Source organism: Chlorocebus sabaeus, chromosome 4, assembly GCF_047675955.1.
Source record: "Chlorocebus sabaeus isolate Y175 chromosome 4, mChlSab1.0.hap1, whole genome shotgun sequence".
Lineage (NCBI taxonomy): Eukaryota > Metazoa > Chordata > Mammalia > Primates > Cercopithecidae > Chlorocebus > Chlorocebus sabaeus.
In genome coordinates, this window is record NC_132907.1 from 43,822,873 (window position 1) to 43,839,922 (window position 17,050).

The following is a 17,050-nucleotide window of genomic DNA, read 5'->3' on the forward strand; positions in this document are numbered from 1 at the left end:
TTAACTTTCTGTCTCGTTGATCTGTCTAATGGTGACAGTGGAGTGTTGAAGTCTCCCATTATTATTGTATGGGAGTCTAAGTCTCTTTGTAAGTCTCTAAGGACTTGCTTTATGAATCTGGGTGCTCCTGTATTGGGTGCATATATATTTAGGAGAGTTAGCTCTTCCTGTTGAATTGATCCCTTTACCATTATGTAATGGCCTTCTTTGTCTCTTTTGATCTTTGATGGTTTAAAGTCTGTTTTATCAGAGACTAGTATTGCAACCCCCGCTTTTTTTTGTTCTCCATTTGCTTGGTAAATCTTCCTCCATCCCTTTATTTTGAGCCTATGTATGTCTCTGCGTGTGAGATGGGTCTCCTGAATACAGCAGACTGATGGGTCTTGACTCTTTATCCAGCTTGCCAGTCTGTGTCTTTTAATTGGAGCATTTAGTCCATTTACATTTAAGGTTAAGATTGTTATGTGTGAACTTGATCCTGCCATGATGACATTAACTGGTTATTTTGCTCGTTAGTTGATGCAGTTTCTTCCTAGCCTTGATGGTCTTTACATTTTGGCATGTTTTTGCAATGGCTGGTACCGGTTGTTCCTTTCCATGTTTAGTGCTTCCTTCAGGGTCTCTTGTAAGGCAGGCCTAGTGGTGACAAAATCTCTAAGCATTTGCTTATCTGTAAAGGATTTTATTTCTCCTTCACTGATGAAACTTAGTTTGGCTGGATATAAAATTCTGGGTTTAAAATTCTTTTCTTTAAGAATGTTGAATATTGGCCCCCACTCTCTTCTGGCTTGAAGAGTTTCTGCCGAGAGATCTGCTGTTAGTCTGATGGGCTTCCCTTTGTGGGTAACCCGACCTTTCTCTCTGGCTGCCCTTAAGATTTTTTCCTTCATTTCAACTTTGGTGAATCTGGCAATTATGTGTCTTGGAGTTGCTCTTCTCGAGGAGTATCTTTGTGGCGTTCTCTGTATTTCCTGGATTTGAATGTTGGCTGCCCTACTAGGTTGGGGAAGTTCTCCTGGATGATATCCTGAAGAGTGTTTTCCAACTTGGTTCCATTTTCCCCCTCACTTTCAGGCACCCCAATCAGACGTAGATTTGGTCTTTTTACATAATCCCATACTTCTTGCAGGCTTTGTTCATTTCTTTTTCTTCTTTTTTCTTTTGGTTTCTCTTCTCGCTTCATTTCATTCATTTGATCCTCAATCGCTGACATTCTTTCTTCCAGTTGATCGAGTCGGTTACTGAAGCTTGTGCATTTGTCACGTATTTCTCGTGTCATGGTTTTCGTCTCTTTCATTTCGTTTATGACCTTCTCTGCATTAATTACTCTAGCCATCAATTCTTCCACTTTTTTTTCCAAGATTTTTAGTTTTTTTGCGCTGGGTACGTAATTCCTCCTTTAGCTCTGAGAAATTTGATGGACTGAAGCCTTCTTCTCTCATCTCGTCGAAGTCATTCTCCGTCCAGCTTTGATCCGTTGCTGGCGATGAGCTGCGCTCCTTTGCCGGGGGAGATGCGCTCTTATTTTTTGAATTTCCAGCTTTTCTGCCCTGCTTTTTCCCCATCATTGTGGTTTTATCTGCCTCTGGTCTTTGATGATGGTGATGTACTGATGGGGTTTTGGTGTAGGTGTCCTTCCTGTTTGATAGTTTTCCTTCTAACAGTCAGGACCCTCAGCTGTAGGTCTGTTGGAGATTGCTTGAGGTCCACTCCAGACCCTGTTTGCCTGGGTATCAGCAGCAGAGGCTGCAGAAGATAGAATATTTCTGAACAGCGAGTGTACCTGTCTGATTCTTGCTTTGGAAGCTTCCTTTCAGGGGTGTACTCCACCCTGTGAGGTGTGGGGTGTCAGACTGCCCCTAGTGGGGGATGTCTCCCAGTTAGGCTACTCAGGGGTCAGGGACCTACTTGAGCAGGGAGTCTGTCCCTTCTCAGATCTCAACCTCTGTGTTGGGAGATCCACTGCTCTCTTCAAAGCTGTCAGACAGAGTCGTTTGAGTCTGCAGAGCTTTCTGCTGCATTTGTTATTGTTTACTGTGCCCTGTCCCCAGAGGTGGAGTCTACAGAGACAGGCAGGTTTCCTTGAGCTGCTGTGAGCTCCACCCAGTTCGAGCTTCCCAGCAGCTTTGTTTACCTACTTAAGCCTCAGCAATGGCGGGCGCCCCTCCCCCAGCCTGGCTGCTGCCTTGCCAGTAGATCACAGACTACTGTGCTAGCAATGAGGGAGGCTCCGTGGGTGTGGGACCCTCCCGGCCAGGTGTGGGATATGATCTCCTGGTGTGCCTGTTTGCTTAAAGCGCAGTATTGGGGTGGGAGTTACCCGATTTTCCAGGTGTTGTGTGTCTCAGTTCCCCTGGCTAGGAAAAGGGATTCCCTTCCCCCTTGCGCTTCCCAGGTGAGGCAATGCCTCACCCTGCTTCAGCTCTCGCTGGTCAGGCTGCAGCAGCTGACCAGCACCGATCTTCTGGCACTCCCCAGTGAGATGAACCCAGTACCTCAGTTGAAAATGCAGAAATCACCGGTCTTCTGTGTCACTCGCGCTGGGAGTTGGAGACTGGAGCTCTTCCTATTCGGCCATCTCGCTCCGCCCCCCCATACCAGATATTCTTTATTTGCTTATTCATTGACGGATGCTTAGGTTGATTCCATCTTTGCTATTGTCAATAGTGCTGGAGTAAACATAGGGGTGCAGGCATCCCTTTGATATAATGGTTTCCTTTGCTTTGTATAGATACCAAATAGTGGGACTGCTGGATCATACAATAGTTCTATTTTTTTACCTTTCAGAACCCTCCATACTGTTTTCCATAATGGCTTTACTAATTGACATTCCTGCCAAAAGTGTGTAAGAGTTACCTCTTCTCCACATCCTCACCAACAGCTGTCATTTTACTGTCTTTTTAGTAATAGGTATTCTAACTGGGTAAAATGATATTTCATTGTGGTTTTGATTTGCATTTTCCTGATAATTAGTGAAATGTAAATGGAACAGAATATTTTTTTCATATACCTCTTGGTCATTTGAACGTCTTTTTTACTGAGAAATGTCCATTCAAACATTTTGTCTACTTTTTAATTGGACTATTAGGTTTTGTAGTTTTGTTTGCTGGAGGGGGGAGTTTGCCGTTGTTTTACTGCTGAGTTGAATTCCTTATATATTCTGGATATTAGTCTCTTATTGGATAAATGATTTGCAAATATTTTCTCCCATTCAACAGGTTGTCTCTTCATTCTGCTCATTATTTCAATTGTTGTACAGAAGCTTTTTAGTTTAATATTGTCCCATCTGTCTATTTTTTGTTTCATTGTCTGTGCTTTTGAGGTGTTAGATGTAAAACCTTTACCTAGACTAATGTCCTGTAAAGTTTCCCCCATGTTTTCTTTTAATAGTTTTATAATTTGGTCTTACATTTAGGTCTTCAATCTATTTTGAGTTGATTTTTATATATGGTGACAGATATGGGTCTGGTTTCATTCTTCTGCAGATGGATATCCAGTTTTCCTTGCGCATGTAATTAAGAAGTGTCTAGAACAATGTATTCTCTTGGGAACTTTGTTGAAAATCAATTGCCTATAAATATGTGGATTTATTTTGGGTCCTCTATTCTGTTCCATTGGTCTATGTGTCTGTTTTTTATACCAACACCATTCTGTTTTGTTTACTACAGCTTGGTAATATATTTTGAAGTCAAGTAACGTGAAGCCTTCAGCTTTGCTTTTTTGCGCAGTATTGCTTTGACTGTTTGGGTTTTTATTGGTTCCATACTAGTTTTACAATTTTTTTTTCTGCTGCTGTGAAACATGATGTTGATATTTTGATAGAGATTGCATTCAACCTGTAGTTTGTTTTGGGCAGTAGTGTGATCATTTTAACAGTATTAATTTTTCTGATACATGAGCATGAGATGTCTTTCCGTGTGTTGGTGTCCTTTACAATTTCTTTCTTCAGTGTTTCGTAGTTTTCATTTCAGCGGTCTTTCCCCTCTTGGTTAAATTTATTCCTAAGTATTTCACTATTTTTTGTAGCTATTGTCAATGAGATTGCCTTGTTGATTTCTTTTTTGACTATTTTCTTATTGGTGTATAGAAACACAACTGATTTTTTTTTCATGTTAGTTATGTATCCTGCAACTTAAATTTGTTCATGATGTCTAAGAGTTGTTTTGATGGAGTCTTTGGTTTTTCTAAATATAAGATCATGTAATCTGCAAAGAGAGGCAATTGACTTCTTTTCTAATTTGGATGCCTTATATTTCTTTCTTTTGCCTAATTGTTCTGGCTAGGACTTCCAGCATCATATTCAATAGTAATGGCAAAATTGTGCATCCTTTTCTTGTTTCAGTTCTTAGAATAAAGACTGTTGGCTTTTTCTCATTCAGTGTGATGTTACCTGTGGTTTTGTCATATATGGCTTTTATTATGTTTAGCTATATTCCTTCTGTGCCTAGTTTGTTGATATCATGAAGAGTTGTTGGACTTTATCAAATGCTTTTTCTTTGTCTATTGAGATGATCATATGATTTTTGTCTTTTGTTCTATTGATACAATCTATGATGTTTTTTGATTTGCATATGTTGAACCATCATTGCATCCCTGGACTAAATTCCATTTAATTTTATGTACTGTCTTTTTGATATGCTGTTGGATTCGGTTTGCTAGTATTTTGTTGAATATTTTTCTGTTTATCTTCATTAGGGTTATTGTCTACAGTTTTCTTTTTTGTTGTTGCTGTCTGGTTTTTCTGTGTCAGTTGAGATTTGTTCATAGTCTTTTAATTCTAGACATTAATCTTTGGAGAATAGGAAACAGAGATTATGATTAAAGATCATGTCTACCACCAAGTTAGGTCTAATAGGACCAAATTGATATCTAAGTGCAAAGAGAGGAAATCGTCAGTGCTCAAAGTTGTAAAATTTTAATAACGTATATTTTAAATAAAATATTTTAAACCAGAAATAGAAATAATTAGTAGCTATTGATTATCATCTTCTCTAAAGAGTGGCTATAATTTTGAGATGCCTACCTGAAATGTAATGTAATAAAATAATACACTAGCTCATCAGTATGAAATTGTTCATTAATATAACATAATATAAAATAAATCACATGTAAAATAAAATTATTATATTAGCCTGCCTTTTTTTTATCATCCTGAACTGCTTTTCAAATGTCCATCATTGCATCCCTGGACTAAATCCCATTTAATTTTGTATTACTCATGTAAATAATCAAATATTGCTATTTTTAATAACTGGCGTTCTCTATTTATGCCTAGCTTTTAACCCAACAAATGTAGATCATCTTCCAAGAATATCGTCTGTAGGAATACTTATGAGAATCATATTTGTAGCAATGACTACATTCATTCAAACATTTTACAGCTACATTCATAGGCATTTTCTTTGATCAAATTCCTTCAAATTTCCATTGACTTGTTTCCCCAAAAGGATTTATTTTTGTCAAAAATATTCAATCCTGATCCAAAGAAAAGAGTTCAGTCTCCTCACATACAAATATTATTTCATGATGTTATTTCACAAATATTATTTCACAGTCAGTAGTATTAAATACCAAGTGTTTAATTAACAAACAAATATAGAATATACTTAAGTCTGAAATTTCCAGGACAATTGGGTCAATAATGAAATCAAGTTTATCTAAGTCTTCTTTCTTTCTGTCCTCTCTTACTCTTTCTTGTTCCTATTCTTCTACCTCCTATTAAAATTTCTAAAGGCATCAAAAGTCACTTATCTCTCACTGACTGTCCTCCATTAGAGGACACTGGAAGAAAGAGAATTAATGAGCCTGAACATTTACAAGCACCTGGTTGGCCTTGTTTAGTGAAAAATAATAAAACTCTTTTTAAACATCTGGAACTAAGACACCTTTTGCACAAAATTAAGATCTTTTTACACTATAAGACTGATCTCAGCATAAAACTAAGATCTCTTTGCACAATAAGACTAATCTCAAAAAACAGCAAACTCTCAATAGAGCAGCCAAAGACCCAATACGGATTACTTCAGGAACAGGGAGTCAGACGAATGGCCTAAGGATTAATGCTTTCTGTAATACAATAAGAGCGTGACAGTATCAGAACTCTGTTTAATATAGTATGATCTTTTTCAAGAAAGATTGTATTCCATCAAGGAGAATTACAAAGCTGTAAATTACATTGTGTCACAGTCAGTAGTATTAAATACCAAGTGTTTAATTAACAGTTTTAATTTCATATTCTTGCTTAGATATACCACTATAGTACTCGAAAGATGCTTTTGGTAAAAACATTTTTAATCAGATAAAAATCAAAGAAGAAATGTCTAAGCACCACAAATATGATGTATGACTTGGCAGTGAAGAAAAACTAAATTATTAGTAAGATAAAGTAATTTATATTTATATTGTACTTGCTTACAATGTATTATATTAAACCTAAAAGTAATAGCAATCTAAGATATTTCTGACACTGAGAATTCTTTCCAGAAACCTTAGAAAAGGCGTTAAGAAAAATGAATCCAAAAAATGTATTATGAGAACATGTGCCACTTGTATACACATCTCCAGTCTTCTGCTTGTCATAATACTTTTGGGTTGCTTAAGTTCATTTAAATTAAAAGGAATTAATTGCCTTGGAATCAGCTGTCTTGGAACTGTCTTGAAATCAGCTCCACCATTTGATTGACAAAATAATTTTATCTCTTCGGTCTTGTGGTGCTACATAAGTTAATTTATACATCAGCCTACGCCCTCGTAGTTCTTGAGCAGGACACTACAAAGAGACAAAGGGGAAACTGTATACAAACCACATAACATACTTGGGGCAGTTCTCTCTTCATCTGCCTCGAATTAATCAGTCTTCTAACATTTGTAATTATGATATTCTTGCTTTTCATTTTAGTTTTGCAGCGCACACATACACATACATATATACATATATAATGTATATGTATATACATAGATGTGTATGTGTGTGCTACAAAAAGACTAGTACAAAAGGATTACTCCTTTAATGGAATACAATCTTTCTTTGCTTTCTTCTACAGAAAAACCATAACATAGTAAACAGAGTTCTGATACTGTCATGCTCTTATATTACAGAAAGCATTAATCCTTAGGCCAAACAAGCACACATATGTGCACATATTACAAACACATATGCATATATATGTGTCTGTATCATATATGTTTTGGTTTGAATGTTTGTATTCCCTACAAGTTCATATGTTGAAATTCTAATGCCTAAAGTGATGGCATTAGAAGGTAGGGCCCTTGGTAGGTGATTAGATCATGAGAGTAGAGGCCTCATGAGGAAAAGGGCCCCTTGGGTCCTTATTAAAGATGTCCAAGGGGGCCTGGTGCGGTGGCTCACGTCTGTAATCCCAGCACTATGGAAGGCCGAGGCAGGCGGATCACGAGTTCAGGAGATTGAGACCATTCTGGCTAACACGGTGAAACTTCGTCTCAACTGAAAATAGAAAAAATTAGCCGGGCGTGGTGGCGGGCGCCTGTAGTCCCAGCTACTCGCCAGGCTGAAGCGGAAGAATGGCATGAACCAGGGAGGCGGAGCTTGCAGTGAGCCGAGATCGAGCCACCGCTCTCCAGCCAGGGCTACAGAGCGAAACTCAAAAAAAAAAAAAAAAAAAAAAAAAAAAAAAAAAAAAGAAAGAAATTAAAATTTAAAAAATTAAAAAAAAATTTTTTAAAAGAGGCCCAAGGGAACTAACTTGCCCTTTCCACCATGGTAGGACACAGTGAGAAGGCATTGTTTTTGAACAAGAAAGAGCATTCATTAGACACTAAATTTGTCAGTGTGTTGATCTTGGACTCCCCGCCTCCACAATGGTGAGAAAATTCCTGTTGTTTATAAGCTACCCAGTCTATGGCATTTTGTTAAATCAGCCCAAAGATTAGGACAATTCGTGTGTGTGTTTGTGTTTCTGAATGATATAGAGTCACTCTGTCGGATTTTGAACTATACATAAATAATGTCATTTAATATGTTTGTTTGTACTTCTTTTACATAACGTTTGTGGAATAGGAATTCACCTATGTTGTATGTGTAGCTCTAGTTCTCACTTTTAACATGTGCTACATAATATTTATTCCTCTGAATGTACTGATCTCGGCTCAGTGCAACGTTCGCCTCAGGATTCAAGTGATTCTCCTGCCTCAGCCTCCTGAATAACTCGGATTACAGGCGCCCATCACCACGCCCGGCTTCTTTTTTTTTTTTTTTTTTTTTTTTTGTATTTCTGATAGAGACGGGGTTTCAACATGTTGGCCAGGCTCCTCTGGAACTCCTGACCTCAAGTGATCCACCCTCCTCGGCCTCCCAAAGTGCTGGGATTACAGACTTGAGCCACCGCGCCCTGCCCCATTCCACTATTAGTGGACATTTCAGTTTTTCTGGGTTGGGGCTATCATGAACAATGCTGCTATAAAAATTCACGTGCATATCACCTGGTTCACACTGACAAGAGTTTCTCTGGGGTATACAGCAAGAAGTAAAATTATTAAATATTAGCAAAATTTATCTATTATGTTTAAGAAATCCTTTACTGGCATGAGATGAAGGACCTATTCTCCCAAATTATTTCCTAAAGTCTGATAGCTTTGCCCTTCACATTTATGTTTTTTATTTATTAGCAAATGATTTTTTAGTATAGGGTGTGGTCAGGATATAATTTCATTTTTTGAGTTTGAATACTTATATGTTAATAACTGTTGTATACACTAATTTTATATTAACCCTTTGATAAATTATTTATATTTTCAGTTTTATTTAGGTATGCGCCATTTATTTATTTCACTTGTTATTTCTTCCATATGACAACTTTATTTGGATTTATGTTTCTTATTCATGGTATATTCATGCAAGTTTTCTTCAGCTGGGTACACTGGTGGACTGATTTTTATTTTGCCTGCATTCTTAAAATATATGTTTGTTTATTGCAGAATTTGAGGTTGGCATTTATTTGTAATTTTCAGTGACAGAGAAGTCAGTTGTCTGTCTAACTTGTGCTTCTTTGAAATTAATTTATCATCTCTGACTGCATCCAACATCTGTTTGTCTTTCATATTCTACATTATATCTTTGATGTTTCTAAGTGTAGATTAATTTTTATATTTCTTGCTTTGGATGTGGAAATTTTTGAGTTTACATAGGGTAGAATATTCTGAGTTATTTGCTCTTCAAATATAAAAACTCTGTCACATTCTCTTTCTTCTCTCTGGAATTCTGATTAGATAAGTATTAGAATGTCTTGCTATGTTGTCCTCATCTATTAACCTCTCTTTCATATTTTTTTATTTTTCTGTGCTGCATTCTGATTGGTTGCCATTAACCCATCATCCAGGACACACTAGGTGTATTTAATTTACTGTTAAGTAGATCATTATGATTATAATTTCAATAATCTCATTCTTATAATATCTAGAATTCTGTTGGACAATTTTTCAAATTTCTCAGTCACTTTCATAGTTTACTGTTCTCTGGGTGTATTTTCTGGGTTGTCTTTAAATTTTTTTTAACAAAATAAACACAATTATGTTATAATCTGTGTCCAGTAGTTCCCATATCTGCAATCTTTGCAGGTTTGGTTTATGGCATTCTTCTTTCTACTAGATCTGAGTTTAATCTGAGTTTAGAGTTGTTCTTTCTTTCTTTTAGCTACTCAGTTACTTTAAAAAATTATTTGGGCCTTATATATAGCTTCTTTCCTCCAGGAGACACTAGAATTTGCTTATACTTGGTTTTTGGAGCCATTACCAGCAAAACAATTCTTTTAAATATATGACTTGATATATTTTTGCTCCATCCAGATAATAGTTTGTTGCCTGTCTATACAAAGATTGGCTAGTCATTACACCACCCTGTGAATTTTCCTTCTTTCCTGCTCTGCTCAGCATTAAATCAAATTTCCTGCAGAGTAACGAGGAAGTGTAGAACTTTACCTCTCCTTCCCACTTGAACTGAGAAGGTAGGCTTTGAGGCCCTGCCTTAAGCAGGGAGACTTAGGGCCCCAACTTGAGTGGACCCAGGCTTTGGTTTTTGGTCATTTTCTCCCCACAGGACCTTGGAAAATGAATGCCATTTTCTCCTCCATTAGGAGGAGAGATTTTGGCCTGATCATTTCTTATTGTTGTGTTTATTATTTGAGATATATATATATATATATATATATATATATATATAGAGAGAGAGAGAGAGAGAGAGAGAGAGAGAGAGAGAGAGAGAGAGAGACGGAGTCTCGCTCTGTCGCCCAGGCTGGAGTGCAGTGGCGCGATCTCGGCTCACTGCACGCTCTGCCTCCCGCATTCACGCCATTCAACTGCCTCAGTCTCCCGAGTAGCTGAGACTAAAGGCGCCCGCCACCATGCCCGGCTAATTGTTTTGTATTTTCAGTAGAGACGGGGTTTCACTGTGTTAGCCAGGATGGTCTCGATCTCCTGACCTCGTGATCTGCCCGCCTCGGCCTCCCAAAGTGCTCGAATTACAAGCGTGAGCCACCGCGTCCGGCGTATTGTTTGATACTTTCAAGAATATTTTCAGGGTAATGGTTGCCAGGACATTTAATAGTTTTTAAAGAGAGAGTTTGCCCAGATACCTATAGAATTAAAAACATATGTATATATTTATATATACAGACATAGACATATACACATACAAACACGTACATGTATATGAAAAGCACTTATAAATTAATAAGGGCTTTATGAATAAAACTGTCTGAAGTTTCACAAAAGAAAAAAGGAATAAAGAAAGGGAGACAGGGAGGGAGAGAGAATGGAAATTGAGAGAGAAAAAGAAAGAGCAAAATTCTAAATAAAATGTAAAATAAATGCTTAGCTTTGCTCATTATTAAAGCAGCACAATATAAAAAAATAGATATTGTCAGATGGGAAAATATAGAAAGTGGGGAAATAAGCACTTTCCTGCCTTGTTTCAGAGGCATTAATACAAAGTTTTAGGAATAAAATATAAAATAACTATCAAACTGTTAAATATACTTAAATGTTTATCTAGCTTCTTATATTTTAGAAATTCTTCTTGCAAACACTGCTACCAGAGGAAGACATATATGCATTAGAATAAATTTTATAGCACTGTTTAATAGAAAAACAACCAGAAAGAACTTCAGTCATTATCTGAAATACAGATTGAGTATGCTTAAACTAGAAATTCAACTAAAATATAAGTTTGAAATGCTCTGAAATCCGAAACTTTTTGAGTTCCCACATGACTCCACAAACAGAAACTTCCACACCTAACTTCATGTGATAGGTTACAGTCAAAAGGTGGTTAAAACTTTGTTTCATGTACAATGTTATATAAAATATTTTATAAAATTACTTTCAGGATAGATATTTAAGGTGTATATAAAACGTGAAACAATTTTGCGTTAAACTTGAGTCCCATCCCCTAGATACCTCATTATGATATGTAAATATTCCAAAATCAAAAAAAAAAAAATCTGAAATCTGAAACACTTCTGGTCTCAAGTATTTCAGATAAGGGATATTCAATCTGCAATTAAATATATTATGGCATTGCTTGTGCATAAAATGCAATATTATGTAAGTAAGTTATTTATTTATATTTAAATGTGAAAAAATCCCCAAGATAGACTTAGATATATATATTTTTAAAAAAACAGCAAGATGCAACACAAACAAAATGTTCTCATTTTTAAAATATTCTGAAAGAATACATAAAAAACTTTTAATGGTAGAAAAATCTGCAAGTCAGATCAGGCATCTGATGGGAAGAAAACACCTATTCATTTTTAAACCTGTCTATAGTTTATGAATTTTTTTCCCTATGAATATGTATTAATAAAAATCCATTAGAAGAAAAATCAGTAATATATGCAATATTTTACACACATGAACCCTCAATATCATTGTAAAATAAAAGCATTGAAAAAGAGTCTAGTTTAAATAAATTATGATATTTCACTTCTTGTAATATCGTGCTATCATTAGTGCATCTTCATTTTTTTGCGTAACATGGAAAATGCTCATGATGCAATGTGAAGAACGTAGGGTACACACACATATAATATGACTTCAATATTATGTAAATAAGAGACAAAATGCAAACATAGACACCTTTATTGAAAAACTATCCCAAAATATTAACTGTTTCTGGATGGAAACACTTGTTTATTTTAATTTCCTCTTTATTTTTTCTCTATTTTCAAGTTTTTTATACTAAAATATTCATTATTTTAATAATATGTAGAAAATGACACTGTTACAAATGTGATTGTTTATAAATGTTTAGAGCCATAATAGAGGGTCCAATAAAAAGTTATTTATCTTCCCTGGAAAGCATTATCTTTCTATTTTAACTTTTATAAAAGCATACAAATAACAGTAAAACAAAAGGTGAAGTTATATAACAGGACAGTCATGTATTTAGAGCTTCCAACAAGCAAAGTCAAGTTGATGCAAAGGCCTGACCTAAAGTGATGCTTATCTACTTGGAATTATGACTCACTTGCTGTTGTAACAGAAGCATCAGAAAGCTGTTCAGTGTTTGGAATGAACGCACAGAAAGATAGATGTGAGATATTTATTACTAAAGTGAGTAGAAGATAATAATGAGAGTCATGTAAAAAAATACTGGTGCATGTTTCTTTAAAACAGCAATATGTTCTGGTGTATGTAACTTTTTTTCTCTCTGCTCAAGAAAAGGGATGATGGATTTGAAAACTACCAAATTAATACATTTGTTGGTTTTACCCAGATGACTGATGTGATACTATTTTTTTCAGCTATTAAAACTGAAGAAGGAAAATGAAATGAAAAAGATATTGAAATATAAGCAACAACATACATACATATAGATATATGTTTCTGATTCACAAAACAGTCACATACATACATATATGTTTCTGATTCACAAGAAAGTCTCTACCTGATTCTATGACACAGCAAGTTCATATGTATGTTCTCATTCTATTTGGAAACATCACAGTTCTGGTTTCCTGGTTTGTAATTGTACAATGTGTTCTCTACAGAGGAAGCACAGCCAAGTCCCCTCGAAATAGGTCTCAGTTCTCTCCCTCTCTCTCCCTCTCTCTGTGAGTGATAAAAATCTCCTAAACAAAAATAAACCTCTTATTTATTATTTTTCATCACAAGGCCTAATAAATACCCTCAGGCAAAATCAGATTTGTTAACCATAACTCATAACTCAACAAGTTGTCCAAAATATTTTATTTTAATCCTTGAGTAATGATAAGCATATGTAATTTTTCAAGTGTTCAAGAAAGAATGCTCTTATCTTTAGTATTTTTAATTGTATCTGGTTATTTTCCATTATTTTTCATATGAAATCGCATTAATCATAGCTTTTCTGACAGCTCAATTGCTTGCATGCAGAGAAATTCTTTGAAGTTTAATGTTAGTACTCATTTACCTGCTTCAGGGAAGGTTTAAGACAATAAATGTATATTCACCTGAGGAAAAAAAGTTTGTCTTCAATATGAAGAGGACTTAAGAAGTGTTTGAGAGTAGAGGCTCCTGAGACAAACAGACCCGAAAGCTTCCTGACCCAGGTTGTTAAGTCTTTAGAGGTTGGTTTGGTTGCTCCCTGAGAAGGGAATTTTCTACTATCGGAAATGCCTGAATCCAAAATTCAGAGTTCACAATTGAATATTAATTATTTATACAATTTTGTTGACAACATAGAAATAGCTTATATTTTTTATATATTTCTCATTACATACACTGTAATGAGTCCATAGTTTTGAACAAATAACCTCCAGAGTTGAATTAATTATTTAATTTGCCTTTTTGCATTATGTACTTTTTGCTACTCTCAAATATTTGGAATAATCCAAAATTGTTTATATTTATTTTTGTCACATTTCATAGTCACATTCACCAATTTAATAGCTTCCTATTGTCTCATACACTCATTAAAAGTTTTGTAATAAGTGAAATTCATTACTAAATAAATGTTTGTGTGATTAATTAATGAATTAATAATAAATGAATGAGATCTTTGAAATAATAGAAGACATCAATATTATCCTTCCTTCAGTGACTTTAAAAATAAGAAAAATACAGTAAGGCCTAGTTACTCTTTGAAAATAATATATATATATACTTTTAGACTCATAATTGAAATAAAAAAACAGTTATTATATTTATTGATAAATTTTTCCTCTAAGAGTAGACTTTTGCAAATTATCCACTATTATATGTCTCTCTTTGAGGGGTTGAGGGGAGGAATGAGTTTTAGGAAAATTTTGAAACTGGAAAAAAATCTTTATTAATACATACCACTTAACTATTTAGCTGAACAGTCTTAACCTAATTTAAAAGCCATTTATCTATAGATGTATATATATGATTCTCCAAAAAAAGTTTACTTTTAGATGGGAAACATGAAGAAAAACACTTGAAAATGTTAATCAAAATATCATTTTAGAATCATGATGCCTTCACCATAGGATAACTTAAAACAAATAGTTTGCATATATTCCCTCTTGCTCCTATTGTAGTTATTATATTTGGTTATTAAAAGGGTTTATTTAGAAATAATTCTATATCTAAAACTGACTTGCTGAAAATACGTAAAACAAAATGCAGTAAACATTGGATACCTAAGGTTTATGTTGTCCTACATTGTAGGCAAAGATAAGAATGACATATAAGAAGATCTCCATAATTAAGTATAAAGGAGCATAATTATCATTAGAAGAGAAGGAAATGTAACAAATTATAATAATTTAAAAGTGTTTACTAAGAAAACCTACCTATGATAATAATTTTTGAATTTTTAAAAGTCTTACCTTTCTCTATAAAGCATATTCAATTAAGATCAAAGTTTAGAATTTTGTTTTAGGATTTAAAAACATTAGTATTTACAACTATTTTAGTCAACTAGTAGAAAAGAGGTAAGCTTATATGGTAATTTGATGCCAGAGCAGATTGATTTTTATTTTTGAAAAGAGCTGCTTAATCAGGTAGTTTTAAATTGTCACAAGTTGGGGAGGGAGAGATTATTCTCTTATCTTGGTATTAGTGGACTACTTTTCTTTTTGACATTCAGTAAAATTTCCCCATACACAAGAAAAGAAAATAGAGTTGCTAGCATTCTGCAGCAAGATCCAGTATTTTTCTTCCTTTGCAAAGAAACCACACTGGGACCCAGATGGTCAAATGGTCATTCTGCACATTGTACCTATTTTCTCAGGTATCTAAAAGTTGGTAATGCTAGACTTCTAGTATCTTGATAAACTAAGAATGTTTCACATATGTGTAACCAATACTTTAGAGAATATTAGGAAATAAAAGAAGCCAGTACCTTATCAGTCATGGAGACTTTTCAACATTTTTAGAAGTGAACAATTGATCAAGTTATAGCAGGTTCATTGTAAATAAAATATTATTCTCATATATTCCCATCAGTATTTTACTTTTAAGGTAAAGACAGAGATGATTTGCAGTTTTATTGTGAATATTTTGGTTTTATAGAAGGACCTTTCTATAGAAGCACATTCAGATGATTCTTTTCTTGACTATTACCTTTGAGAAAGAAGGCTGCCTTCTCAAGGCAGTGAAAGATCATGCTGATTAATGCATGCCCTATATGATAACAGTAAACCTAGCTAGATTTCATTTGAGAATTTCAGTACAGGTGGGCCTTTGTTAATGTGACTTGTACCAACTGTTTTTAAACTCTTGGAAGAAACAAAGACAAAATCAGCTCCAGTGCAGCAAAAACCTCGTGGGAATCTTTAAACTCATTAAAACTCAAAGGTAGTTGGATCTGTAGAAGGAAAAAAATTCTTTCAAATGAACAAGGTGTGTTGTTTAATCTTAGGCAGTAATTTATTCAGCATCAAAGAAAAAAAAGAAAACAATTACTATTGAAAATTACTGTTGACAATGTGAGAGGAAAAGACAGGAAAGGGTTTCTCTGGCAACCAAAATTTTCCTGCATTTACAGTTTTAATAAAGCACTATACTTTGGTTTTTGCCCTTCGAAAATCACAATTTTTATTCATTTTATCATATCAGGAGTTAATATTTTGTAATAGTTCTGTTAGTTTAGTACTATGTAGCCAAAAGTTTAATGAGACTTTTGCAAAGTGCTCTAGCTTCTCAGGGCTCTGTGCTCAGTTCCTAGCACAAGTCTAAGCCGTGGTTATTGCTACGAAGATGATAACTAGTAAAGCAAAGATACACCAAAACTTGGACAATCCAGTTTAACAGCTTCTGTTCTTGATATCTAAGTCACTCTCAACTATTTAAAAATAAATGGGCCTAACAGCTAAGGCAAGAGAAGGAACGGTTATTACTCAGTACCAGATACATTAAGTGTTACACAGTAGTTTCAGATACTTTCAGAAAGTGGCTTAGTATATGGGAGATAAAAATCCTCTGGGTTTAAAACACAAACATAGGGATCTGTTGATGATTCCAACAGCAAGTAAGTCAGCCTCAGAATTTTTTCTAAAACTACAATTTATTAGGATCAAATTTTTCAGAAATTCAATGATTATTATTATAGCCATGATTATAAATGCCAAATTCCAAAGCCTCCACATATACTAATATCCTGAGCATAGCTATTGCCTAATAAAGAACTCTAGGGTATCATGCAGTTTTTATTATACAAAGTTTAGTGTTTTGTTAAGTTCTTAAGTCAGATGGTTAAAATGAAGCTCCATGATACAGAAAACTGCTTTTAAACCAACTAGTCAAAAAATCCGAGACCTAATTGTCCTTGTTTCTATGCTTTATTCAGTGCTCATTTGAATGCTGTCCAACATACTTACACCTGCAAATGAATTGTGTAATTTTGCTCAAATATTGAAGGAAAGATCATCCTTTCTCCTGCAATGACCTATGAATTCTCCTGCAAATAAATAACATTTTTGCTAAGTTTACATTTATGACAAGAAATGAAAATTTGAGTCTTAATAATGCAAACATTTGAACATCTAAACAGAAATGGAATTGCAATAATTATTAATGTATTTTTTAGTTTTTTAAATCAGAGTACCTTCTTTAGTTCATTATAAATTGA